This window comes from Taudactylus pleione, unplaced genomic scaffold (assembly GCF_031769625.1).
Source record: "Taudactylus pleione unplaced genomic scaffold, aTauple2 ptg000349l, whole genome shotgun sequence".
NCBI lineage: Eukaryota > Metazoa > Chordata > Amphibia > Anura > Myobatrachidae > Taudactylus > Taudactylus pleione.
In genome coordinates, this window is record NW_028284750.1 from 3121089 (window position 1) to 3148872 (window position 27784).

At 43.0% G+C, this 27784-nt stretch overlaps 1 protein-coding gene across 6 annotated transcripts in view; it reads left to right on the forward strand.

Annotated features, from left to right (window-relative positions):
• Positions 1-27784, forward strand: part of AFF4 (ALF transcription elongation factor 4) — a 113888-nt gene that overhangs the window by 20908 nt on the left and 65196 nt on the right. For all 6 annotated transcript variants that reach the window (XM_088444123.1, XM_088444127.1, XM_088444125.1 and 3 more), the window contains exon 2: positions 13724-13811. The gene's annotated coding sequence lies outside the window, so the exon portion shown is untranslated. The remainder of the gene's footprint in view (positions 1-13723; positions 13812-27784) is intronic.

Consider the following 27784-nt stretch of genomic DNA (forward strand, 5'->3'; position numbering starts at 1 on the left):
GTCCTTGTGTCCACCCCATCTTAGCGCAACTGCGTTAACGAGGTGGTTCTTGAAATAGATATGTTAAGACGCAGGGGCATCCCAGACTTGGTTATTCCCATCATGCAGCGCGCCAGGAAGCCTGTTTCGGCTGCACATTATGATAGCATATGGTTTTCTTATCTCTAGGTGTTCCAGTCTGGGTCTTCCGTCTAGGACTTTTACGTTGTCCCGGTTTTTGTTTTTTCTTCAGACGGGACTGGATTCTGGCCTTCGCCTTAGAACATAAGGGGGCAGGTTTCTGCTCTTCCCAATTTCTTTCAACGGAATTGTCCCTCATTCCTGAGGTGCAGACGTTCCTTCAGGGGGTCTTGCGTGTACAGTCTCCTTTTTTGTACCTCTGATCGCTCCCTGGGACTTAAAAACTTAGTGCTTCTGTTTTTTCAGTCACCCATGTTTGAACCTTTGGAAGAGGTTGATATTAAGTACTTGTCTTGGAAGACTGTCATCCTCCTGGCTCTAGCCTCGGCTCGTAGAGTTTCTGTACTAGGTGCTTTGTCCTAGAAGCCATCTTACTTTGGGTTTTCATGCTGTTTGAGTGGAACTCAGGGCGATAGCAGTCTTCCTTCCCAAGGTCGTGTCTGTTTTCCATATCAATCAGCCTATTGCGGTACCGTCATTGGTGGAGGACTCTGGTGATTCTTCCACCTTGGAAGTGGTTAGGGCTCTCCGCATCTATGTTGCCAGGACAGCGTCCCTCCAGAAGTCGGAGTCGTTTTTTGTCCTCTATGATGTTGGTCGGAGGGGTTGGCCAGCGTCTCAGCAGACTCTGGCACGTTCAATTTAGGTTCTTGTGGTTTTAATCTTCAGGGATCCACCTTTTTCAGTGGATCAAATATTTTACAAAAAGCACATTCTGATCATAGTGGATTTCACAGTTTGGTTTGAGATGCTGTTTATTAATAGAAAGCACAGTTGTGGAATTGAGAGCCAGCTGAATTACTGGGTCCCAGAGGACCCAGTGTTTCTGATCAGTCGAAGAACATTAACGCAAAATTAAAATATACAGCCTATTGATAGTCATTTTACCATTTGATCTTAAGCTAGGTACTCATTTGTACAATCGTACTTTCAGTGCAATTTTACTTTAAATGACACATTCGGAAGTTCCATTCAAAGTGCCGATTTGCCAATAATCGGGTGATCGGCCTCATTTATTGTATAGTGCATATGAACGATCGTTTCATTGATTGTAATTGTTAGAAACCATCCGCAAACCCATTCCTTCGATTATCTAATTTGTCAGTCAAGACTGAAAATCTGTGCCTCAATTTCCCGATATCTAGTGTGCTTTCGCAATAATCTGCCGATATTCCCTATGTTCTTCTGTTGCTGTAATTTTTTTCCCATCCTATGTCGTCCTTGTAGGTGGACATATGCAAAATCAGTGTGGTGTGGCTGAAAATCTGTAGCTTCTAATAAAATGCATAATGTGTAGCACAGATATTGGGGCTTTCGATTTGCAGAAAAATCGCCCTGTTTGTTATCCCAATTAAACGTATCGGACAGTGTGCCTATGTCTAATATATCTTCTGAAAAGCCAAAGGGAGGAATTCAATTGTTTTTTTGGGTGTCTTAAGTAATGGGCGTCTAAGGCTGCTGGAGGAATATTGGCAGAAGCATCGGACACAACTGTCAAAAGTGCGTACACACTTCACTTTTCGTCCAATATTGTACCATTGAATCTGATAAATTAAACATGCACATAAAACCTGATCTTCAGATGCGACCTGTAGTCTTCTGATAAAACATGATCGACGGTGCGTACACTTTCTTAAAATATCGCATGAACAGGTAGGAAATCGAAAGAACGGCCCGATGATTGTATAGGTGTGTTCTAGCTTTACTGTCAGTTCAGGCCATATGGCATCTGGCAACAATTTATTTTCTCTGTATGAATATTTAGTGGTGGTTCTTTCACTGAGGCATCAATTGCCACGGTTTGTAATGGCAGTGTGCTGTGTTTCTTGTTGTGCCAGCTAATCTCTCTTTGGGGAAAAAACACATTCTATACAGTATGTTGCTGACGCTATCTAATAGATTGGTGTATTGTGCAATAATACATGGTGTTTCACTCGCTATTGGTCCCAAAGTTTTGCTTATAACTTTTAAAGTAATTGACGTAATTTTGTGAATTTTGAAACTGGCATACCTTGGTCTATGAGAAACATGAGGAAGTCATAGCAAGTGTTGAACTTGTTTGCCATTCGCATTCAGACCAGCTGTCCATGCATGTGCAAAGTGAAGGCCAGCTGTTCACCCCCTAGTCAACAGCGCAGTTCAAAATTCAAATAGGAGGACCACACGAACTGCCAGTGAGAATGCCAGCTCTGGCGCAGCCACTGCTAGTCAGTAGGTATTCCTGCTTCTGACAGTGGTGTTTTGTACTGTGGCATCCACATTGATCGTGTCTGTGTGTTATTTGCCAATATGAACCAGTACCAGCTCAGTTTTCCAGTACGTCTGGACAATAAATACGTATTGTTCAGCTGTGTACTGGTTCATATTGGTGCGTAACACAGACACGAGGTGGGGCCTGTGCCCGTCACACGCACAGACACGAGGTGGGGCCTGTGCCCGTCACATGCACAGACACGAGGTGGGGCCTGTGCCAAATTTCACAAAATGACGTAAATTGCCTGAAGTTATAAGAAAAACTTTGGGGCCAATAGTGAGTGAATCACCCTGTAGTAGTATTAACTATCCTATATAGCATTGATGTAACAACTAGGTACGTACACACTGGGCAATTAAAGTGGACGACTTAACGATATAGTTATCGTTCAGTCGTCCACATTAGCGTCCATTTATAACACCAAAACGATGAACGGTAACGATGATGTGCGTTCCCGCGGGTCGTTCGTTATTATCGTTCATCGGGTAAACATGCAGGCCAACCTGACGATATTGTCAGGTTGCTGCATGTTCGGGAATGGGGGAGAGAGCCCGGCGCTGAACGATATAGTTAATGATACGTTCAGCGGGTGTGCTCAATGTCATGAACGACATTGAGCACACCCTGCCGGGGACGCACTAGACGATATTGCTCAGGGAGCATATCGTGTAGTGTGTACGCTCCTTAAGTGAGTACAATTGTTATACAGTGATTGTCATAAACAGGTTCCTCCATTTTGAAACTAGTAGAATTTTTCTATTGTATTGCACTGTGTAGAAAATATTTTTCCAAATGATTGCTAAAGGGACTTATATTATATAATATGAGATATTTGTAAATATTAAAGGCTTCTGGCTACAAGGAGCAGTTGAAGAGCTAATTAGAAACACTGCCATTGCGCTTATGGACCGCACGGATGGTGTATTGGGTTAGCATTACTGCCTCACAGCACTAAGGTTGATTCCCACCTAACTATGTAGAGTTTGTATATTCTCCCTGTGTTTACTGGGTGAATGATCAAAAAGATTAGACTATAGAGTTTCTGCGATGGTGCAAGTAAGTCTGCTCACCTTTTGTCTGCACTTCCTCATAATACCTTAATCCTCCCCTGCAGAGTTCTGATGTCAAGTTTAATATGGGGTTAATACTCTTAGTGTATAGGTTGGGGTAGTGGACTCCTTTCATAGGATATGTGACATCATTGGGATGTCAGCATGTCCTCAGGTGCAACCTTGCCCAGAGAGGTCAGAAAATGGCAGAGCAGCCAAAGAGATGGCTAACGAGTTTTTTTCACAGCAATCATAGGCATAACATAAAAACAGTGTATATATTAATTATACATATACATCGCTTTGTGCTACTCACGATTCAAGACTTTTTTTAAATCCATACTTTAATGGAAACTTTTTTTTTTTTCCCTTCTATGTTGTGACCTACACCATTCTTGTGAGTCCTGTTCCAGGCGGCTAGGATTGTTAAAAGGATTTTCTTTGCTCTCTTGCTGTAAAGAATGAGCGTTTGGATACAATGCAAACTTTAAAAAAAAATTATAATAAAGTTTTTCTTTTTTAATCATCCTGTCTGCTGATTTCTAGTTAATAATGTTTAATTAAATGTTCCTTTTGAAAGGAGGGGTTATTCCATAGCGATTGCAGAGTTGAGAAGTCAGTATTGCTGTTAGCTTTGAGACGGTGAGATGCAGCCAGAGCTCCATCCTGTCTGCTGAAGGAAACACAGGAATGTTTGTGGCTTGTTCCAGGCAGACTGCCCAGCACTGGCTGTGGTGGGCTTCCTTCCAACATTAACTGGATTCCTGCACCCTGCTTTATTTTCATAGCTAGCAGCAGTCCTGCTATATGAGTAAATGTCATTGTTAAACTGTCTAACGTGTATACTTTCTGGGCTAAATTTCCTGCAATGTTAGGAATGAACTAATTTTGCCCATATATATATTTTTTATTAAATGGGAGGAGTTATGCTTGTTAGTGAATGCAGTTTTTTTTTTTTTTTTTTGCAGTTGCATGATATCCATTCTAGATATGCACAGCCTGCCAAGATAACTACCGATACCCAACAAATCATGACACTAATGAGTATATTAATGCACCTAGTAACCCCACTACTCATAATGATCATATTGTATGTATTCACAATACAACATTAGTTATGCAAACTTCAGTAACAAATTTGTGTATAGGGTGCAGCAAATTACTGGTATATATTCTTGTGATGGTGATAGCAACCATCTTGCTTACTAAGCTGATGCACAGACTTTTGACAGCCATTTCATAATCTCTGTAATACCTTCTATCTGTGCTGCCATATGGATTCTTCACAGAAACCTTCAGCATAGGCCTCAAATGACCCAGACCATCCTGCTTGAGACGTTACATTGACTTTAATTCTGAATTCATTTTAATGTGAAATACCTGTATTATATCAATTTCATTAAGCCCATGTTAACTGAAGCAAATAGTCAGTGCTAAGTTATGGACTCAATGTCAAATGCAATGTTAGGTAGTGAGGGGCGGTTGCTGAATTTTAGGCAGTAATTGCAGGTTCCTAGCAATTACAGTGTCTTAGTCACTAGGCCACTAATATGTGTTAGATATTATCTTCCACTCGTTCACGAGAAATAAAAATGTTAAAATCAATAAATCATTTCGCGTGCCGGATGCTGAGGCAATCTTCTACATCCCATATCAAATATTCTGTCTTATTTCTAGTAATATGTTCCCCTGAGTTTCAGGGGCATTACTGGATTTTGAGTAAGTCTGTTTTTTTAATTTCATTTAGATACCTACTGAAGGTGTTTTTTAAAGAACTGTAACTACGCTGCACATGGATGAGTTTATTTCTAGAATATTTATGTCGCCTCTTTGGTTACATGCTTGGACGGGCACTACATACTTGTAAGAAAAATTGCCAAATGCACTTAACATAATTTTTTCTTTTAATACCAACAAAAGTCGCAGGATGTTTAGATTAGTTTCATTATTGCTTATGGTATCCAAGATGACTCTACAATGTTATGGGAACAGAACCCCTCACCTTCTGTATGGACAGAGCACAGCGATGCCTTAATTGGGTGCCTAGCTGTGCACTAGCTCTAGAGTTGTAAGATGATTGTGTCCCTGGGCACAGCATCAGAAACGCACTTTGTACAGTGTTTCGCATACTGAAATCTTTACCTAGCAGCTAATCCCTCCTAATCCTGACATTTGTTTCATAAGATCTGTTTAACAGCTTGTCAAACACAGATCTGTTGCTTCACTCACAGCAGATGTAGGTCTTTAAGCCTACTCTTAATGAGTTAAAATGATTTGTTTCAGGGATCTTGTTCATATGTCTCCCAGATAAAAATGTTTGGTATCTTTAAATGTTTGTCGTTTATACAAAATAATTTGCTATCAATTCACTTGTGCAACAATCTCTGCAAAATATAATAATTATTCAGCAGTTCTTTTCAACCACATGTCTTTATTGGTTACACCAGAGGAGTTTTACTGTGTGCAGCTGTTGGCCCAACCACACAGATGTGTTGGAATAGAGTGCAGCTAGCTACACACAAGTCCATGTAATCTTTTAGTCATCCGATTCAAATCTGAAATTAAAATGTTTGTGTATTTATAACAAAGGGAAAGGTGTTATCAACTCCACTCAATTACATCTGTCTGTAGGTGACATATGACAGGTGACCCAATATTGAAGCATCTCTAATGCTGCCCATCCACTAGGCGATTAAACCCATAGATGGAGCGATAACGACGGTCGGTAACATCGCTTGGTAATCGCCCGCAACTCGGGCAGTAAAAGGTTAAAAACGACCAGCGATGCGCCCGCCCGCTGGTAATTTTTAACATTATCCTTGTCCGAACATGAAGGTCAACCTGACAACCGCCGTCAAGTTGCCATGTTCGGGGATGATTGATCTGCCTACACTGAACGTTCAGTGTATGCAGTTCACCCCGCGGGAGACGATGGCGTCGTGATTGCTATATTCTCTCAATATGCTCTTTTTTTTTTTTTTTTGTATGGTAGTTAAACAGGCATGGAAGAGCTCATTGGCTACATCTGAAATCAGTATGTTAATGTGAAGTGAAACTAAATCCCAATAAAATCACCCCACATGCATAATAATTATATTGGAACTTATTATAAAGACAGAAGTTGCTGTACTGATCACATTGCTGTATTCGCCTAATTTCAGGACATGCACAGTAAATCAATCAACACACAAGGTTTCTAGGCTATTCCTTTTTTCTACTTCAGGGTCCATAGGGGGTCCACAGGGTTGACCTTGGGGTATAGGTTGGGAACCAAATCCGGGCACCACGCAGTTAAAGCTTTTAGCTCCCAGGATGCACTTGGGTCCACTCTCCCTATAACCCCACCCCCCAGCCAGAGGCACCTCAGTTTAAGTTGGTGCCCGGCCGGAGTCGGGTCACCGTTACTGCAGGGGGGCTGCTTAGCAGCCCCTAAGCTTAAAAGAGTTTTATTTTATTATTTTTTACTACTCTTCAGAGCGGCAGCATCAGACTGTCCAATGGACGTCTAAGCTGCCGCTCCTACACCCCGCCGGCGCTGCGACGCCAGTACAGATCTGGGGATCGCAGCGGGACCCCAGAGTCTGTACTAGCCGGGCTCTGGAGGAATCCCTGGGCTGCTGCCGGATCGACGGGGACAGGTAAGTCGCGTGGTCACCGCTTGCGGTGATCCACGTGTGAATATGCAGCCTTATGCCTCCGGTCTCTGGGGACAGACCGGAGGCGCTAGCGGTGGCGGCGGGCTCCCCCTCCATGGAGGCATACCCCGCGTGTCCACTAGCCCACCAGGGATTATAGCGGCAGCGGGAGCCGGCATCCCGGGGGGTTAATTGCTAGCCAGGGGAGGAAGCCTTCCCTGTCTAGCGGCTCCTCCCCTCAGCTCAGCGCGCCTTTCAATAATACAGTCTGGCGTCGCTGAGCTGCTTCCTCCGCGAGCCACGCTTCTTCTGAGGTCTCCAGTGGCCATTTTCTCTCTGTGGTGCTGCAGAACTCTTAGGATGTCAGTGAGCCTAGTCCCCCTGCGTACCTGGCCATTTGGGTGAGTGTACACAGCGCTATAGCCTTCCCAGACACTGAATCTGGGCAGTTGAATGTAGCGACATTGTGCAGTATATTATATGTCATGCAAATGTATGTATATATATATATATGTCTGCATTGTATGTGACTTTTGCTAGTGCTGACTGTCTGCTTTTTCTCTCACCTGTCAGTGTATATCTATCCCTTTTCTTTATCTGCCCTAATACAGGTGTACCTGGGGTGGTTCTGAGACCTCACATATATATATTTGTTAATATCTGTGAGGTTTGTCACATACTGTTGCGTGTTGCACGTTGCCATATTTTAGATGGAACTGTGAGTTGCATACGCTGATAATGGGTCCCTGCAGCTAATCTTAGCGTCAGTCAGGACCGGTATGGCGCTGCTTAATATTTCCGTCAAGATAGTCAGATATATCTGACCAGGAGATTGCACACGATACTGCACCCATTATTGCGATCCTGCAAGTCATAGCCTGCAGGAATTAGTGCGGAGGATTTTAACTCAGAAAGGTTTATGTATGCGGCACCATCTGGTGCGGGGCCCCTTGCACGACCCCCTTAAAGGGCGGTTGATTTCTCAGGATCCTCTCCTTTGAGGATCGCCGGGCGGGCCCCATTGTCGTCACTCGCTTGGAGTTACTTCACCATACTGCCCTTTTGAACTCGGGGTATCTCGCAATTTCTTGCAATTTACCCCTGTGCAACAGACTGTCGCTCCCCGCCGGGGTTTTTCACAGTACATGAATTACCTCCGATACCACATCGGTCTGTCATTCCCCTTGCAGGGATTACCACAACGGCCACCCTGGTGGATGTTGTTTTATAGAAATACTAATTGGCGTGATATATGCCCTGTGGTTACTGACCAGTGGCTCTGCCGTGAACTGGATGGTATATTCGGCTCTTTCCCTCTCGCATGGGGGGAGCCGATTTCAAGTATTATTATCCCTGCTTTGGGGCTGGTAGCCAGGTTCATTCTGGATATAGAGAATGTCGATCCTGCACCTGTATTGTACATCTCCCGTTTTCTGCCCAGCGGGTGGATCTCATAGCGGGAGTCTGGCTGTCGCCAGATACGAGGAGTCACAAAGGCCTCCTGTTTCCCATTCCCTGAGGGTCCTCACAAGTAATGGAAATCCCCTTCTGGGATGGATTTGTATGTTAATCATCGGGTTACAGGCATTAATACGCCTCCCATCCCGGCCTGGACGGATTTTACGGATCCGTAGGTGGTAACTTTGCCTGAAATCAATGTACTCGTTTTCAGGGCCTGTTGCCCGTCCTACCATGGCCATCGCATGGTGATGCTTTTGTGACGTTTTTCCCCTCCAACACGTCCTGAGGTTCAAATATCTTTTGCCGCTCACATAAAATATGCAGTGGTCATATGTGGGATTACCTCATGGGATGCCGGTCTTCTAACTTTCAGGGTTTCGGCGGCGTCTGTATCCGCCGCAGTACCCTATGGCTGCGTTATGGGAAAGCAGAGGTGCACACTCCTTCCATGGGGAAGATCTTGTTTGGTCCTGACCTTGACAAGATCGTTGCATCATTGGCAGTATCACTAATGGGGAGATACCGTCTTTAGCTACTCCCACTACATTCGGACTAACTCTGTTAAGTCTTTTTGTCCTCAGGGTCAGCCTAAAGGCCTGTTTTTTCCTAGGCTGTCGGCCTCCATGGGGGCCACCATATCCAGTACCGAGCAGTCCTGGACTTCCGGACGACCCTGTTTCTACACCTGAGGATATACCCTCAGCCTGACGGGACAGGTCTACATCTGGGGAATTTCCAGAGTGAGGTACTGATTCTCAACGGCCTCTCATTGCTCAGGCAGCCTCCTCACAGGCATTGTTACACGGGCCCTTCTTCAGACCTGATCAGGGCCTTACAATCCCAGAAAGCTATACAGTCTTTGTGGTAAGCAGAGCTATTTCGGCCAACCTCACTATCTCAGTGAGGGACTGGTTGTTCTACTTTCTTTCTGGGGCGGTGACCGACTGGTCCTAATTTGCCTATACTCTGTCTCAAATCCCTGAATCAGATTCCAACGGTGCCTGGACTCAGGTGGAATCGTCCATGCTCCATCATCCGACGTTTGGAACCTGGGGATTTTAGGGTATATCTGAGTATTCAGGATACGTACCTACGGGTACGTACAGAGCCATCTCATCAGCAGGGGTTCAGGTTTGCTGTGCCACAGCAACACTTGTAAGTTTCGGGCTCTGCCTTTTGGGACTGTCCTCAACTCCACCGGGGTTTACCAGCCTTATGGATTTTCTGACAGTTCACCTGTTCAGGGTATCCGAATGCTCCTTTCTCTGGACGGTCTCCTGCTTTTAGCAGGATCACCAAGGTACTTTACCGCCAGGTCAGGATAACCGTGGCTTCTTCTCGGCACAGATAATTAGTCAACGGAGAAAAAGTCCTCCCTACATCCCTCACAGGGTTTTCTTCATCTGGGAGCACTGCTGGATTCTCAGACTCTGAGAATTTTTCTGGCGTAAGACAAGATCTCCACTCTTCAACTTGGAGTGTGCGGATATCTACGCATTCGACATATGTCATTACTCTTTGTGATGCGCGGTCTACCAGAGTGTCTACCTTTTGGTAGGGTGGAATGTGCTCAGTTCCATTCCAGACCTTGCCATAATTGACTCCCCTCCAGATGGATCGAGTTTTTCCCATCGGATCGATGTTCGAACGATGATACTTTCTCCAGAGGCGAGTTGGTCTCTGTCCGGGTGGCTATGGCCATCTCGTCCAGGGTGTTCTTTGCTACAGACAGTGTCTGGTCCGCATTCGTTTCGGGGCAGTTGGACGTCTGTCGTTTCTGTCCGGCCACTTAACTTGTTGATACTTTAGGCTGTCTTGGACCTTCACTCTGGCCTAACCCATATGTCACGGTAAACCTGAATAGGTTCAGTCCGACAGTGTCACAACAGTGACTTCCATCTAGGCAACACTGGTAGTTGGGTGGCAATGTCAGGTATGTCATCCATTCTGGCATAGTCCAAGGGTCTTCTCCTGGCCAACTCTGCAGTGTATTCCCGGAGCTCTCCATTGGGAAGCGGGCTTCCTCAGCTGTTGCGACGTGCATCCCGGGGACTAGTCTCTTCTCCAAGAGAGGTTTCAACTCCTGGTGAGCAGAGGGGGCCTCCCTGAGGGGATTGATCCTCATGGCCTTCTGACTTGATCACACATTACCGGTGTTACAGTCCAGCTCCAGGAGTACTGAAGCTACCTTCAGTGACTCTTTGTCAGTGAAGTGGTCCTTCCACTTTGTGTACCTGTATCCTCCGGTCTCCCTTCTTCCTCGAGGTCTTCGGAAGTTTAATTCGAGACGGAGGGGCTTTCCTTCTGGGGGCTCCAGTTTGTCCCAGACATCACTGGTACTGAGATTTTCGGAGTCTCCTCATCGATACTCCGTTCCTACTGCTTCACTATCTGGACCTGTTGTCTCAGGGTCCTTGTTTTTCCCTGGACCTGGATCGTTTGTCTTTGACTGCGCCCCTACTGTGGTCCTAGGGCTTCCCTGGCTCTGTCTTCATTGAGATGTTTAGAGCAGATAGGCCAGACTTTGCTGGGATCTGCCACGGACTGTGGCACACATAATTCTTATGGTATCGTACCTGTCGATACGATCCTCCGGTGTCCAGGATTTTCAGATTTTCTGGCATTCCTTCCGGCTGGCTTGGGTTTCACCCTTGGCCTGGCCTTCCTGACAGTGCGGATCTCTACACTGTCGGTATGGTTAAGATATGGAATTGCTCCGCTCTGGTATCCAGTTCATCCTTTGGAGTGTTTTCTGGATTATGCCTCCACTTGTCCTCCCTAGGGACTCCTGGGGAGTTAGTAGTGGTTCTTTGTTCCGTCCGGGGACAGTCAATGGAACTGCTGGTTGTGATAGCCATTACATGGTCTATTGTTTAAGCTCTCTCTCTCTCAGGGTGTTTAAATCAACCAGGAGAGTGTCTGAATTGGGAGCGTTCTCATGTGGCTCCCTCTTCTGGAGGACATCATGTCAGGGTGTGAGTTGCTCTCGCCCTGTATTTCTTCTTAGAGTGGTTTTTAGGTTCCATATTATTCTGGAACTTATGGTACGGCCATTCAGTCCCCAGTCTTCTCGGCTGTTGTGGCCTCATTGACTGTGGTCCGGCCTCTTTGGATTTATATGATCCGTTCAAGTTCCTTATGGTAATCGGACTCCTTATTGGTGGTCTGCGGTTTCTGGTTTTCACAGGAAACGATGGCCGGCCTATAATGAAATGTTGGCTGGATGGCCTCGTATGTCTTCCTCAGGGGCCTACCCATAGGTAGGCATTTCTGTCGTTGAGGCTTGTTTTTTCTCGGGTCATGTAACCCTCGTGGGCGGCTCGTTGTGGCGCCTCGGCTGTTTTGCCTTACTAGGTGTCCACGTGGTCTTCTGTCCAAACCTTTTTTTAAGGTTCTAGGCATTGGTTTCCTTTGCCTCTCAGGATGCTTCCTTTTTGGCGACGGATTCTCCTCTCAGCACAGGAGCGTCCCCACCCTTGGTTGAACTGCTTTGGGACATCCCCAAGGTCAACCCTGTGGACCCCCTATGGACCCTGAAGTAGAAAACAAGAGATATGGTAAGAACTTACCTTTGTTATCTCTGTTTCTACGAAGTCCATAGGGTCCACAGGGCGCCCGCCCTGACGCACCTGGCTTCATATGGGCTGTGTTACTGGTCACCGGTTTCCCGTCTCCTTTTCTGTGAGTATGGTTCTAGAGTGTTCCAGTTTTCTCTCTCTTTTTCTCTCCTCCTCCGGCCTTTCGCTACTTACAAACTGAGGTGCCTCTGGCTGGGGGGTGGGGTTATAGGGAGAGTGGACCCAAGTGCATCCTGGGAGCTAAAAGCTTTAACTGCGTGGTGCCCGGATTTGGTTCCCAACCTATACCCCAAGGTCAACCCTGTGGACCCTATGGACTTCGTAGAAACAGAGATAACAAAGGTAAGTTCTTACCATATCTCTTGTTTTTGTAAACTTTTTAATAGTACAGAGGTTCCCAAACGCGGTCCTCAAGGCTCCCCAACAGTTTCAGGTTTTAGAGATATCCATGTTTGTGTATAGGCGGTTGAATCTAATTGACTGAGGTATAAATTAAGTCACCTGTGGTCAAGCATGGATATCCTTGAAACCTGGGCTGTTAGGGTGCCTTGAGGACCGAGTTTGGGAACCTCTGTAATAGTCTGACTGGTCATTTATCACCCTCACACACCAGTTCTATCTTTAACAATGCATTTTTTATGTTGTGTTTTATTTTTTTAAAGGATAAGCAATTTGTATTATCCCTCTGTACATAATAGACCCAGGGGCATCTGTTTTGTGAGCATAATGCTTTTCCTATATTTTATTTTTGGTCAGATGCATTCTCTAAGGTAGGGGAGGCACTTTAATATATAACATCGGCCACTTGGATCTTCCTGTTTTAAGGTGGGAAAAAAAAATACATAAAGGTGGGCATTAACATTTCAATAACAAAAAGATCCATGGGTGTTAGTATTTATGCCCATGCTGCACATGCACACACATTTCTAGCATGGATGCCAAGTATACAGTATTACACTGCTTTGCTGAGATCCACAGGCTTATATATTCCTGATACATGTCCGTTTGCTCTTTGTATTTATACAGCGCTTTAGTTTTCATCAAACTTGCTTGTTGTGTACCACAGTTCTGCTCACTTCTATCTTTGATTAGTTGTCCTCTTATGAAATATGAACTTTATTGTTCTAGCTCTAGTTGCAATGAATAGTGGCAGGTCATAGCATAATACCTAACGGTAATTGTCACCATCACTGGTAACCAGTTTCATTGCAAAGGTCTGGAAGGAGGGAAATGGAATCATATTTCCCGGTTCTGTTTGTTTTTTGTCGTTATTTTTTTCATTGTGCTTTATGTACTCCAAGTGACAGCATAATTACTGTTTTGGACCACGAGGTCAGTCTATGGAACAAAGCATATCTGACTCTATGGGACTATGGTGTTGCTACATATGCTATTTGTATTTTGCAGCCATGGCAAAATGGAACTGTCCATTCTAGATATAACCTTATATTATACATATTATTGATGAGTATTCCTGTAGTTAACTCATCAGGTTGTTATATTTACAGTGCAGTTTACCTATGTAAGCTAATATTTAAAATGTTATTTTTCCCTTTCTTCTATTAGGTGCAAGTGCAGGAAGGCCAAACTCTCAGAAGCATGTTTGAAGCGCAGGCATTCATTCTGCACACAATCGGAGTGGTGGTGATAAGTGGTATGATATTTCCTATAATTATATGTAAAGCTTTGTATAAACTATTGTAGAGTAGTAATGTATAACGTCGGGGAACTACCCTGTTTCTTCTAATAGTTCTGGACAATATTTGGATTAAAGCTATGTTTACTAGTCAATGGGCTCAATTCAATTCAACGCGAACTGAATAGCGCCACGGAGCAGCTACCAGAGCTATTCAATTCAGCACGCTGTTATGTCGTTTAGTCGCAAGAGCCAGCATACTCTGACTTAAGTACCTGACGCTCTAAGGGCAGAAAACTGCATTGCGCCAGCAGTTTTGTCAGATTTCTTCTTGCACCACTCCTGGGGTACGAGAAGAAATCCTACAGTCTGATTTAACAGCACGCTGAATTAAATAGCTCCAGGAGCTCCTTCCCGGCGCTTTTCAATTCGCGTTGAATTGAGCCCATTGTCCCCTGGGTGGTGGAAGGTTATTGGCAATGTAAATGTCTGAGGGGGGCACGCCTCTTTGCAAATAAATCACTGCTGAATTTATTCTTTAAACCTATAGATGTGTGAACATGTAGATGTGCTAATAAGGTATTCGTAGGGCTGTATCCAATTAGCAGCACTAAAGTAGCACTGCTAATTGATCGCGGCGGGACTATACTATTAGCCCCAAAGTGCCGTCCGATTCTGGCACTTATCATGGATATTTATCGGGACCTGATGTCCCGAAAGACTACACGATAAGTGCAGTTTTTTCACCCCAAAAAAGGTGAAGCCACATAGGGTCTGCGATAAGCTTGCAGACCTATGTGTTTTCGTGAGAGATATTCAATTTTGTTCGAAATAATAGGACAGGGTGAAAAAAAATCATTGTTGAAAAACGTGGATAACCGGCTAACCAATCACGGGGATCAATTAGCGCCCGAGCAATGTTTGGGGCTAATTGGATACCGCCCTTAGACTTTATTACAACATTTTTAACATTAATTACTGGTTTTCAAACATGCCACATTTAAAAGGAATGTAGTTTTGGTAAAGTTCCTGTGACTTGTCACAAAGGAAATCCCAAACCGGGAGAGGACAGGCAACTACCAAATATATCTTGCTAGCTGATTGCAGTCCTGAAAAAAATGGTGGATCGGGTGATAAAAAAAATAACTGCTGTGTATACATCCAGGGGGGAGGAATTAAATAGTTTTTTGTGTGCCTGTTAGTAATGGGCAACCGACGGAGTAATTCAATTGTTGCTCCGATTGCGCACGAGTACTGCGGGCGCCCAGATTTCTGCTTGCTGTCATCTGATGTGGTGAGCGAACTGCTGTTTGGTCGCTCTGACCAGGACTTTACATGAGTTTAGCCGCTTTATGCGGCTAAATCTGGTACATTTGGGTGCGATAATTAACGACCCTCTCCCCTGATCGGAGCAGTAATTGAATTGCTCCATCAGGTACCAATTACTCATTGGCGTGCAAAAGACCATTCAATACCCCCAAAAGTATGAGACACTGTAGCAATGAATTGGTGGGGAATTCCTTCAAATTAAGCATGAGTACTGAGGGCGCTGACATTTATACTCATTGTCTCCTGAGCTGGCGTGCAGAAATGTATGAGAAGACAGTGTTGTGGGTGCCCATAGGGCGGTTTGGGCACCCTAACTAGAACTTGACATGAGTTTGGCCGCTTTATGTGGCTAAACCCGGTGCTTTTGTGTGTGACCAGCACGATAATTAATGGGCGCCCAAAACAATTGAATTGCTCCATCGTGCGCCTATAAATTACAGCCACCCCCTACGTGACTGTACCAAACATCCTACGTGACTGTACCAAACAAAATTCTAAAAGAGAAACGCTCCTATACATCCACAATTGTCTTTATTTAGAAAGTTGAAGATCATATGTGGCTGTATTTGGTAACTTGGCAAATATGTATGATCAAATTGTGTGATAGGGACAAAACCGTTTTTGTCTATCTCTTTCCCTTAGACACATGCATAAATTTGAATCCATTTGTTTAGTGTCAGTAGTATCTTGTTCATTGTTATCTTTTTTCCTTGTTTGTGTGGCCAGCAGTAATTTGTGTATGCAAAATAATTGATTGACAAGGACTGTCCGAGTCATTTGACCGAAAAAATATATATATATATGTGTGTGTGTGTGTGTTCCAAAGATGGGTAGCACTCCCTCAATATCAGGTATCTGCGCCGGGTGCCCTCCTTAGTAACCCGATGATACGGGTACAATGTGTAATATTATCCTGATGACCAGGGAATAAAGCATCCTCGAAGCGTTGATCATAACAGCAGTGAGTGGAGTCTCTTACTGACCGGAGTGCCGCCTATCTACAGGATATAGATATATTAGATATATATATATCTATCTATCGATCGATCTATATATATCTCTCTATATCACACATATATATATATCTCTCTATATCACACATAGACCTATATCTCTCTATATCACACATATGTATCTATATATCACACATATAATATATATATCTCTATATAACACACATATATGTATATCTATCCATCTATATATCACACATATATCTATCTATATATCACACATATATATGCGCCGGCATCTATTCACAGAGAAGGGAGAGCTTGGGGGCAGCCCGACATGTCCGTAAGTGCTGGGCAAGCCTCCGAGAGTCTTTAAGATGCGCCCCTTTTCTCGTGGCCACTCCCATATATATATGTGTGTGTGTGTGTGTGTGTGTGTGTGTATGTATGAGAGAATCAACAATAGTAACATATTTAAAGGAAGACCTCCAAGTAAGTTTGCTTCTTAACCTTTTCAAAAAATGTTTAGATGTATGCCTATTTATGATCAGCAAACTTTTAGCCATGTTCCATAAACAAAAGGATGATGATATTTCTGTAGACTAGGAGTACTGCATGAAACCGTACAACTGAAGCTTAAGTGGTTCCAAAATATAAAGGCTAAACATCAGAAAGGCCACAATGGGGTCAATTCAATTACATAATAAGGATTTTAACCATCACTCTATTAATAGTTGTAGTCCTTTCTCTTTCCTGCAGCTCATTGTTTTAAAATTGGCATTCACAGTGTAGAAAGGAGACTGTGCTGCTTAACATGTAAGTTTCCAGCAAAGTGTACATGGTTTAATTTACATGACCAACTCTTGTAACTACAATGATTATTATTTATTTATTACCAGTTATTTATATAGCGCACACAAATTCTGCACTCTATATTCCCTACCACATGCACACTATGGTCAATTTTGTGGGGATTCAATTAACCTACTGTACCAGTATATTTTTGGAGTGTGGGAGGAAACCGGAGTACCCGGAGGAAACCCACGCAAGCACAAGGAGAATATACAAACTCCACACAGTTAGGGCCGTAGTGGGAATCTAACCCATGACCTCAGTGCTGTGAGGCAGTAATACTAACCATTACACCGTCTGTGCTGTCCACTATTGTCCTGGAAGGGTAGGGGAGGATGCAGAAGAAAATCACTAGGTTGGTAGGTTGACTGTCAATTTTGGTTGACGATTAGTGTATGGTTTCAAGTGACCAGTAACTGAGACATGTCCCCTTTAAATTAGTTACGTGAATTTGTTTAGTATGTTATGGGTTAATGGGTTTGCATTAGCATATGACCATTGCTTCCTGCTCAGCTAGGATGAGCAAGCAAACATTGTATGGATTAGGGCTTGGTTTAGCATATAACTCTGCTTAGTCATCTACAAATTACAGAAACAAATAAGGAGTTTTTTTCTTTTCCTTTTTCTAACTAAGTCAATATAATATGTCTACAAGATATCATAAATGTAATTTTTCTGAGAACTATTTGCTAACACATTTCTATTTTAATTCAGGAGTATCAAATTGCACTTCCTTTCTGTAAGTGGCAAACTAAATCTTAGACCATCAAAAAAATCTTGACGCAAAGTGTAAACAAGACCACTTTATTTTTTTTTCCTGTAAACCTCAATTATATTAGCAAAACCTAGGTTTTACCAGACCAATTTAGGACGTTATGTAATAGCCAGCAAGATTCAGGCACACTTGTATCTCTTATGTACTTGTATATTTAACAACTCCTTTAAACCATAAATATATAAGCGATGCGTTCTAATGCCATTTAAGTTCAGATGTCTTCATGTTTGTGTTCATTAGGAAAACCTTTATAAGGAACTAGCAGTTGCCCGAAATGAAATCTCTTCTGCCAACATTGTTTTTATTTGAGCTGTTCTAGTTGTCTTGCTTTGCATAGGGGCCCTGTGTCAGGAGTGGCCCATGTGACCAGCAGCGCTATACAGACTGGTGGCAGCAGCGCCTTCACCCACCACTCACACCAAGGTCACTGTGTGCCCTGTGCACAGACTGCTATGTATCCTATCCTAGTCAAGTGACTGCGGGCCTATAGTCCCTCTCCCCCCCCACCCCTTACCGGCCACGTGCATGGTGCCACATCTATCTGTTGCGTTGATGATGTCAATACACTTTGTTTTTGCTATTGCTCAGCTTTAATTTGATGGATTGAGATGAAACAAAGTGCAGGTTTTTCCTAGGAGTTTCCACCACAAAATGATGCAGTTTTCATGAAAATAGGTTCAGCAGCAGTTGTGCTATTTGGAACAGACAGTCACAACGTTCTTATAATAATAGTATAGATACTGTACCCACAGCCATCATTTACTATGGATATTAGAATTTACTTTGGATTTTGATTACTTGTACGAAAGCACACTGCCTCCAGCCATTTGTATTTATTAATCAATGAACGGCTCAATTACATCGAATATCTTAATAAATTATAAGGGAGACTGTACCACCTACTGTATCTACTCACAATGCACTGCTGAAGTGTGGTGATCTCACTGCACAATCGCTTCTGGAGTGTGGCTTGGTGGCAGTGGATGTGTGTGATGATTTTGATGTTTGGCCTAGTCCCAAACAGGCTAAAAGTAGCCAAAGGCAAAGGTTGTAATAACCTGCGCAAAAATATAGGATAAAACTATGTCTATTGTCCTCAAAGGTTCTAGTCCGTTTATGCCTCTTTACCCAAGCAAAGGCGTGACTGGAAGCAGGGACATGGATACAACACAAATCCTAAGTTTTCTTCTCAAATTGGAGGACAGACCAAAGCTATAACGTGATCATTTGTATCCGAACAAAGAAACTAGCTTCCTTAGTCCTATCAGGCAGCTAACCCGGTCACAGCCACTCCTGATTAGATGGAGTGTCTACAACCAAACGTTTATTTATTTTTTCATTTTTTTCTTGCTCTGGCTTCTAATTTGTTTGATTTTGTGTATATGCGAAACTACGACTGATGAGTTCATTTCTAAAATAGTCCTTGTAAGTCTGCTCCCAGAGGATGAGTCCCTGCCTGGCAAACTATTTTCTTTGCCTTTATGTTTAACTTATTGACTTCCACCATAAAGCTAATTTGGTTCACTCTTAAGGCTACAGAGTCATAGAAAGGTAGATAATAAGCATTGTGACTCAAAATAAATTAAATGAGAACAGTAGTGCCCCTGTTCTATGCACTCATGCGACACCTGCTTCTTCCTTTAGCAATTTCAGTGGTGAGCAGTTCCTGAAAATAATTAATATTTTTTAAAGGTATTACACTTTATTTTTGCTGTATCTATGTATATTATAGTAGAACTAAAATTATGGGTATCTGCGGCTGGGCACGTTGTTTCACTGATAGCAATTGTTTGTTTTCTTTCTTGGTTGCACCTCAATAATAGTCGGCCATATTTACAGTGTGCATTACTCCGGCAGACTGGCTCCAGAGAAGTAGGACGTTCCTCACAGCAACCGTGTCTTATTTGTTACTTTAGTTAATTGAAGATAATGTTGTGTTAAATAAAATTGATGCCAGGCTTTGATTAACATCCTGTTTCCATGAACACAGGAAGTTAGTGTGCTGTGGTGGACAATGTAAGGTTAGGTAACCATTACTCTATATTGCAGTATTTCATGACAGACTTTGTCAGGGTGCCTCCAGCTATACAAGCCATTTGTCACAGGGCCTATTTATCTGAGTCTTCCCTGCAAAACGTTTGATTCAATAAAAACATATTTAAGAGACCCTTTTCAAGTAAGTGATATGCTGCTCTGTGCTCATTTAGCTGCAACCAGTAATAAAAGGTCATGTCACGGGCTAGTGCTTCAACATAATGCAGACTTCTCATCTGACTCAAGCAGCACGGAAGTGTTTTACAGGGAACCTATTCCTTTTAGTACCCAATTCAGATTTCACCAGCAGAATCTTACATTTTCGGTTAATTCTAAAGTTGAAAAATAAACACACTGTACACTTTCTTTATCTCTGTTTTGTGTGCATCCAACATTGGATTGCTAGCATTTGTATGTTATGCTGCACTCTTCTAAAACCACACTCGCTAGTTTGATCAGCGATAAACACTTTAGGGAGAAACTGGCTTGGTGACCACAAGTTGCCACTTGCCAAAATCTTTTTACAGATCATCAAGCAGCCAAATTCTGTAGTCATTCGTTTTGTGACTCTGCTTTGGATTTCAGGAGAAGTTTGTTGACCCCTGTCCTTAAAACTTCTGGGAAACTTTGACCATGTCGGGGATGTGGTAGGCTTGCAAGATTGTCACTTACTTTTTACTGTGGATATCTCAAATAAAAGTTGTGTTTTAAATTATGCAAGATTTCTGTGGTGTGCCAATAGGCAGATGTGGCCTTACTTAGCTCTGTTCTCAGCGCAACACATTTTCACTAGAGTGGCGCCAGATCTCGTGCTAAGGTTTCACGAGTGTGCAATACTTTCACACTGCCATCACTACTGTACTATACTTAACATAGCACTTTCAATTGCTCAAAATTTGCACATATATTTGCGTATTAGGGGAAATGTAGCAGGTTAGTAAAAAGGTGGCAAAGACTAATCAACATTGCTGTCTATACAGAAGACTGACAATGCGGCTAGAAGTGGAAGTTTTTGCCATGTATGTGATTGCTGTCTATCCATAAAACTAACAATGCTATGTAATTTAGCTTTTTGCTACTTTCTCATTTTTTGGGCTAATTTTGTGCAATTACAAGTGCTATCTTCTTGCGTATTATATATAGAGGAACAGCCTATAAATAAGATGGAGCATCAGTATCTAATACTGTGGTGAGAAACAGATGGGTCTTTTGCTGCATAGTAAGGACACGTCTGTAATGTAATTTTTCTCCCACTGGCTCTGATGGTAATGGCAAAATATTACATTGTCCCGTGAAGTTTAATTTTCCACTTGCAATTTAGGTTGGAATGGTAGAAATATGGTATGTCTTTCATATTGTCGAATTTCATGCAATAAACTTAAGAAAAAGGATACCAGAATAATTTAGTTAAGGAGCAACTAAAGCCATTATTTAACATTAATACATCCCAGTAATTCTGATATAAATTGAGTTGTCTGATTTGCGTAGCCCAAAATGGGCAGCATATTAAAGTGGCAGACCATCATAAACTAGTAGCTAACAAATTTGGGCATGATTGGGTGGCTCAGGGCTATGGATTACTTATACCCCTTTCAGACATCTCGAGAGTCCCGGGAATTTGGCCTGCCTCAGCCAAATTCCCGGGTAGCCGAGTATGTCTGCCCCTTCAATCGACCAGGGTTTGTCTCGGGAAATTACCCTGCTCATGTCTGAATGGTGCTACCTGGGAATTTACTACTCCCAGGCTGCACCAAGCAGCTTTTACGACGCTCTGTGCTTCTGCTCATTGCAATGAGTTGGCAGCGCAGAGCGTCTTACCACCCCCCGATCCGGTGGCTGTGGCACTGACAACCGAATCAGCGACAATGGCCGGGTCCTCACACCAGCGCTGGAGACCACCGATGGTTGACCACCAGGGCAGATAGGAGTTATTTTATTAACTATTTTAATAGAGTCTGCACTTTGATTGGACGGCTGCCCTCTGCATGACATCATCAGCGGCAGCTGGAGAGGGGATAGGTTAGGAAGAGCAGAGGAGAGGCAGGTAATATTTAAAACTAAAAAAAACCTGCTTATGTCTAAAAGGGGTCTACCTGGGAATTTCCCGGGTAGACACACTAGTGTGAAAGGGGGGTTTCGACCAAATACCCGGGAATTTTCACAGGAGAAATTCTCGGGTCTGAGCAGGAAATTTCCTGGGTCGTATGTCTGAAAGGTATTAGTCACTTTTTATGGCTCATTTATACATACCCACTAGGTGAAAGGGTGAATATGAACTTGCACATTAGACACTTCATTGATGCATTTTTAACGTGGCTTTTCTGGATTGGTAGTTCTAACCAGGCAGTGATTTAGTAGCTAAAATAACTGCTGCCTTAAGCTAAAAGAAATATCTGCAGATGGTTGTTCATACACACTGAGCAACCATAATCTGTCATGTGGCTGGGGGTCACGTCGCACCCCCCCACTCCGCAGCCTCTGCTGCAAAGGTTAGGGTGGTCGTTCAGACATATACGCTTGTACACACTGGCCGAAGGGTACACAATATATTGGCTGATCAATTGATCAGCCAATATATCTGCCAGTGAGTACCCAGCTTTAGCTTTTAGATCATCTGGTTGGGGTCTGAAAAATGTGAGTGGAGCTTCAGCTGTATGGTGTGAACTATGTGTGTTGGGGGAGGTTAATATTTTTACCCCAGAGTTGCATTGTACTGTGAACTTAGCACTGAACAATGATATTATGCTTAATATCTAAACATAATGCGGTCTAATCATTGTTTTTCATTTTCTAAACATAACTAATCTACACTAGTCTCCAGAGCATTTGCTTGTTTTCTTTGTGACACATTATTGTACTGATAAAAGTGAGATTTCCATTTGTGAATCTGTCTTCTGTATCACCATGACATTGGTAAACGTATAGCCTCACATTCTGCTGTACTCATGATAGCATGCAGTAAGATAGGCTAATGGAATTTTTTTTTATTTTTGTTTGGATTGTTTTTTTGTTTTTTTTTATAATGTTGTCAGATAAAAGACCCTACAAAATGGTCAGGAGGAATTGCTGAAAGATGTTGATGCAGTAGTGCTTTTAATTGTCACAAGAGGACTCTACTAGACTGATTTTGTTTACCAGTGTCTTTCAGCAAACACAAACACTTTAGTAGTGTCCTTTTTATAAGCCTGGCAGCATTTGGTCACTTCTCAACTCATCACTCTCAGGAAGGTGGTACAGGATCTTTCTACATACAAAATAAAAACTTGCAATATTTTAAGCTCTGGTCAGGTCCTCCTAAATGCGCCATGAAATTGATGATATTAGATGTCATTTACTTTTAATGCAGAAAATGGAAGAATTTGACCACATGCAAAAACAATCTGCAAATGTCAGGAGTATTGCTTAGCCTGTCTTTTTTTACATAGTAATGCGCCAAGCAGTGTATCATTTGTGTGATTAAGTAGATTGTTTAGTATGGATTACAACAATTTAGTGGGTAAGTAACAATTTGCCCCACTGCAACGAAGGACTGTTCCACCAGATTGTAAAACAGAAGGCAGAGGAAGTTGTGTTGAATTGTAGCAGAACACTCTGTGTTGTGTGTGACTGATACTAAACCGTGCAAGACTGCTTTAGATTTGGGATTCTAAGTAGGATACACTATATTTAATTCTTTCTTTTTTTTTTTAAGTATGTACTGGTCCTCTATATGCCTGAGCTAGCAACCCCAGTCCTAGCTTCCAATGCATGTTTCGTTACCCAATGATAACAGCTATGAGGCAGCACATGGTTTTGCTATCCTTCTGGTGTAGGGAATTTACCATTTGCTTGTGCTCTACTTCTAGGTTCGTGTTTATGGTGTAAAAAATAAATATATATATATATATATATATCTGTGGAACACCAGGGTGCTGCAACAGTTTTCTGATATTGTTTTGCTACTTTGTCCAGTGTCATCTAGTGGCCAAATTATCATTTCAGTTCAAGATGTTCCTCAAACTTTGACAAGATTTAAGATCATTAGCATCTGTTACTTATATAGCGCTAGCATATTCCTAAATGTTTGTTGTATTTTCCCTTTTTATACAGCTTAGTACCATTCCGATCCCAAAAGGCCGCCTCTCGTTTTCTCCAGTAAGCTTGACAACAGGAACAAAGTAAAAATTGCTTCCCTGAAGATAATTATTCTCTCAAATATCTTTACTTTTGGCAAGCTTCTGCAAAGTGTAATGGTGCTCTGAGGGCCATTCCATGTCCCTGGCAGAAATTTTAAACTTTTCTTAGTAAATCTGTGCAGCCCCAACGACTTAAGGGGCCATTCATCTGCAACTAATATTAAAGTTGTTGGACAATCTCGATTCCTCGATCCCAACCTAAAAATGGTAGGAATTGGTGAGTCAGGGATTTTTTACATGCTGCATTTCTAATGCTCCAGTGAATCGCAGATCATCGATGGGTCGGATAGGCAAAACGCTGAATCAGGGCTGTAGATGTATAGACCTGCATATGACAGAATCATGTCAACTCCTACTCCCAGTTTTAAGAATGATCAGTGCTGATGTTGATTTAACCTCATGCAAGAAAGAATAATACCATCATAAATTGTATGAAAATTTATTTTGCTGTCAGAATATCAGATTTCAGAAAATATCCAATAGAGTAATGTAACATGCCACAAAAATCTGTAGCGGAAAGCAAATATATTGTACAGTAAATGGAATGGATATGGAGGGAGATGCTATTAAAAAAATGCTTCATTAACTGAAAATTTGTCACTCAATAAATTAGACCCATTGCCTACAAACTCCAATTTTATTAGCGACTTTTAAAGTGCTATATTTATTAAAGGCTAAACCCATTGTGTTGGGTTGAAATATCTAGAAGAGTCATTCCATGCCAAATCATCACAAGAAAAGTAACTTTTCAATCCGACCATCTCAGAGTTTCATGAAATTTTGTAGGATGATAAACGCCGTAAAGTAACTTTCATATAAAATTTTAGCCCTCAGTGATAGTGTTCATGCAACAGGATTGCAAACATGACAAAAAAATGTAAAATTTATGATTGCAAGATCAACTAAAACGAATCACAACTTTGCTTCTAATTCAGGCTTGCCTACCCTCCCGATTTGCTCGGGAGCCTCCCGAATATCAGGTGCTGCTCCCGACCCCCCCCCCCCCCCCCCGGAAAGGTAGGCCAGCCTTCCCGGAAGGAGGGAGCAGGAGGTCTTGTTTTGAGGCTAAGAGACCATAGTTTTCGTAAAAAAATGTTTTATTTAAATATTACTTTTACATTTCAAGGTCAAATTATGTGGCCTTTTGACCTTGAATATCAAAGTGTTACTTTATGTACAAAAACATAAGTTATATAATCTCTTTGGTATGTTTCATTTTGGGAAGCCTTTGGGATCAGGGGTAAAAAATAAAAAAAGTACGACAGTTGGAACCCTTCTTGCACTAACCATGCAACTGGCAAGTTCAGACTTGCCTTGTAGTGTGTCTTTCTGTGTTCTAGGCATAGTCATCGGTGGTTTGCTATCAGTGATAACCAGCGATGCTGAGCCATCGATGGTTTGCACCACTCGATGGCCACCGCTGCCGGGAGTCTTGCAAGCCACAGGCTAATCAAAAAACAGGACGGGGCTTAGGTGGCGGGGCTAAGCTTTGTGTTATGAGCAGAAAAAAAACATTGAGTTAAAGAATTGTCTCTCTGTCATCGATGGCAAAACCATCAAATATTGGTAATAAACCATCGATATTTGTAAACTATTGATTGTCGATGGTCATCCTTACGGCATTCTTCTCTGTCTGGCTGTAGCTTCTACTTTGAGAACTAGTGATATAAGGGACTAAGGGCCTGATTCAGACCCACTCGCGAGCGGCTGTCCGCTCGCAAGTGGGTCGATGTTCTGCACTGAGCATGCGCACGACGGAGGGAGCTCCGTCGTGCGCATGCGCCAGACGCGACGAGTGAAGGAAAGTCCTTCGCTCGTTGTGTCTGATCAAAGGGGGCGTGCTGTCGATGTTGATTGACAGCACGCCCCCTTTGGTAGGCGTGCCTCCCTGACGGGGGCGCCTCCCGTCAGAAGCCGGCCCACTGACATCACTAGTGATGTCAGTGGGAGTGATTTTGGCTCTGATAGAGCCAAAATCACTCCGGAGCTTGCGGTTGAAAACCTCAACCGCAGGCTCCGGCTCGCAGTTTCGATGGTCGCGATGGTCAAGACCATCGCAGCCATCAAACTGCACGCTCGTATAGCCTGTGGGTGGTCACCCACAGCTATACGAGCGTCCAGGAGGACGCTCCATTTTCATGGAGGGCGGCCCTCATTCAGAGCGTGCGCTCTGCTCAGAGCGTACGGCTCTGAATGAGGGCCTAAGACAGTTTACCTAATACAGTGTCAGTGAATAGTGGTGGTTTTATCAAGAGCGTGACAAATGGATAAAAAGTACATTAATATGAAATAGGTTGCAGCAGAGTCTTAAAGGACACAGCAGCAGTAGAAAACCATTAGCAGGCACAGGTTCCTCAGCTGGAATATTGAATATATCCTTTTTCATAATTTTTTCAATAGTTTTCTTCTTTCATTCTTTTCCTCTTGATAGGTGATGCTCCCACACTGCTTAAACTTTCATTTAATGACTGCAAAGCTGATTCATCGATGGTTTACCATCAATATAAATCCACCGATGGCCATCCCTAGAACACAGAGAGACACTACAAGACAAGTCTGAACTTGCCAGTTGCATGGTTAGTCCGAGAAGGGTGTAACTGCCGTACTTAATACTTTTTTTTTTTTTTTTTTATCCTGTTCCCAAAATTAAACTTATAACAAAGAGAGATTGTATTTAAGTGTATAACATACTTTATGTACAAAATTGGTTTCCAACTGTGCGCCGTGGCAGCCTGGGGTGCTTCGTGGACACATGCAGGGGTGCCTCAGGTTGAGCGCAAACCTGTCCACCACCACATAACTGAACCGAAGGATGACCGGTAAGCACAATTTACTCCACTACATTTTTTTATTTTTTTTTTAATCTTTTAATAACAAACTTTAAATTTGATGTGAAAACAATGCTGTTACTCTCTAGGGCGCCGTGATTCATTAAAGTTTGGCAACCACTGGTAAAGGTGATTTTCAGGAATAGCATATATTTTGATTGTTGAAAGCTATGTAAAGTGTATAAATTCTTTAAATTCTAAAGCAAGCTTTAGTTTTGTTTAATTTTGCTGTTGAGGCTCATTTCACTGCTGTAAAGTGTTCTCTCTGGACACTTTTTGTGTTGATCACATTACAACATCAAGGTCAGTAACGTGTTTATTCAGCATCCACACAAGTTAAAGGTTTTTTTTTTCCCCCAGAAGACTTTGAATTTTGAGAAAACGCTCTGTTTGCGTATACTTCATAGCACAGCAAAGAAAATGTATCTAATACCCCTTTTACACCGACTGAAATATCCCGGGTTGATGCACGTGAACGGGCATAACCCCGGGATTTTAGTCTGTGTAAACGGATCAACCCGGGTCCAGTGACCCGGGGATCCGACCCTGCTTGATTGTAGGGTTGAGCACGGGTTGTTCCCGTGTCACCTTGCAATGTAGACGGCCCAGCTCACGATGACCTGGGTCGCGCCGCGTGATTGACTGGCTTCAGTGGCGCTTGGAGATGACATCATCTCCAAGCGGCCACTGCAGGCAGCGCCAGCACGAAGCAGCGCACCCCACCTGCTCTCCCTGCCTCCGGACCGCTGCAGGATAAGGTAAGTAGGTCGCGGAGGGGGAGGGAGGGGAAAAAGCGCTGGTCACCTTCGCCAGACAGCCGTCAAAGTGCTGACCCGGGTCAGGTGTGAATGGTGCCGACTCGGGCATAGCCCGGGTCAGCGCCGTAGTGAAAAAGGGGTTGTCCCGGGTCTGATCCGGGTTGGAAACGTGTTCCAAATCCCGGGTCCGACCCGGGGACTTTGGTGTAAAAGGGGTATTAAATGGGTAAAAAATTAATTCCTGAGATTGTGACCAGTAAATGTAAAACTACGTAACATTAACAGGT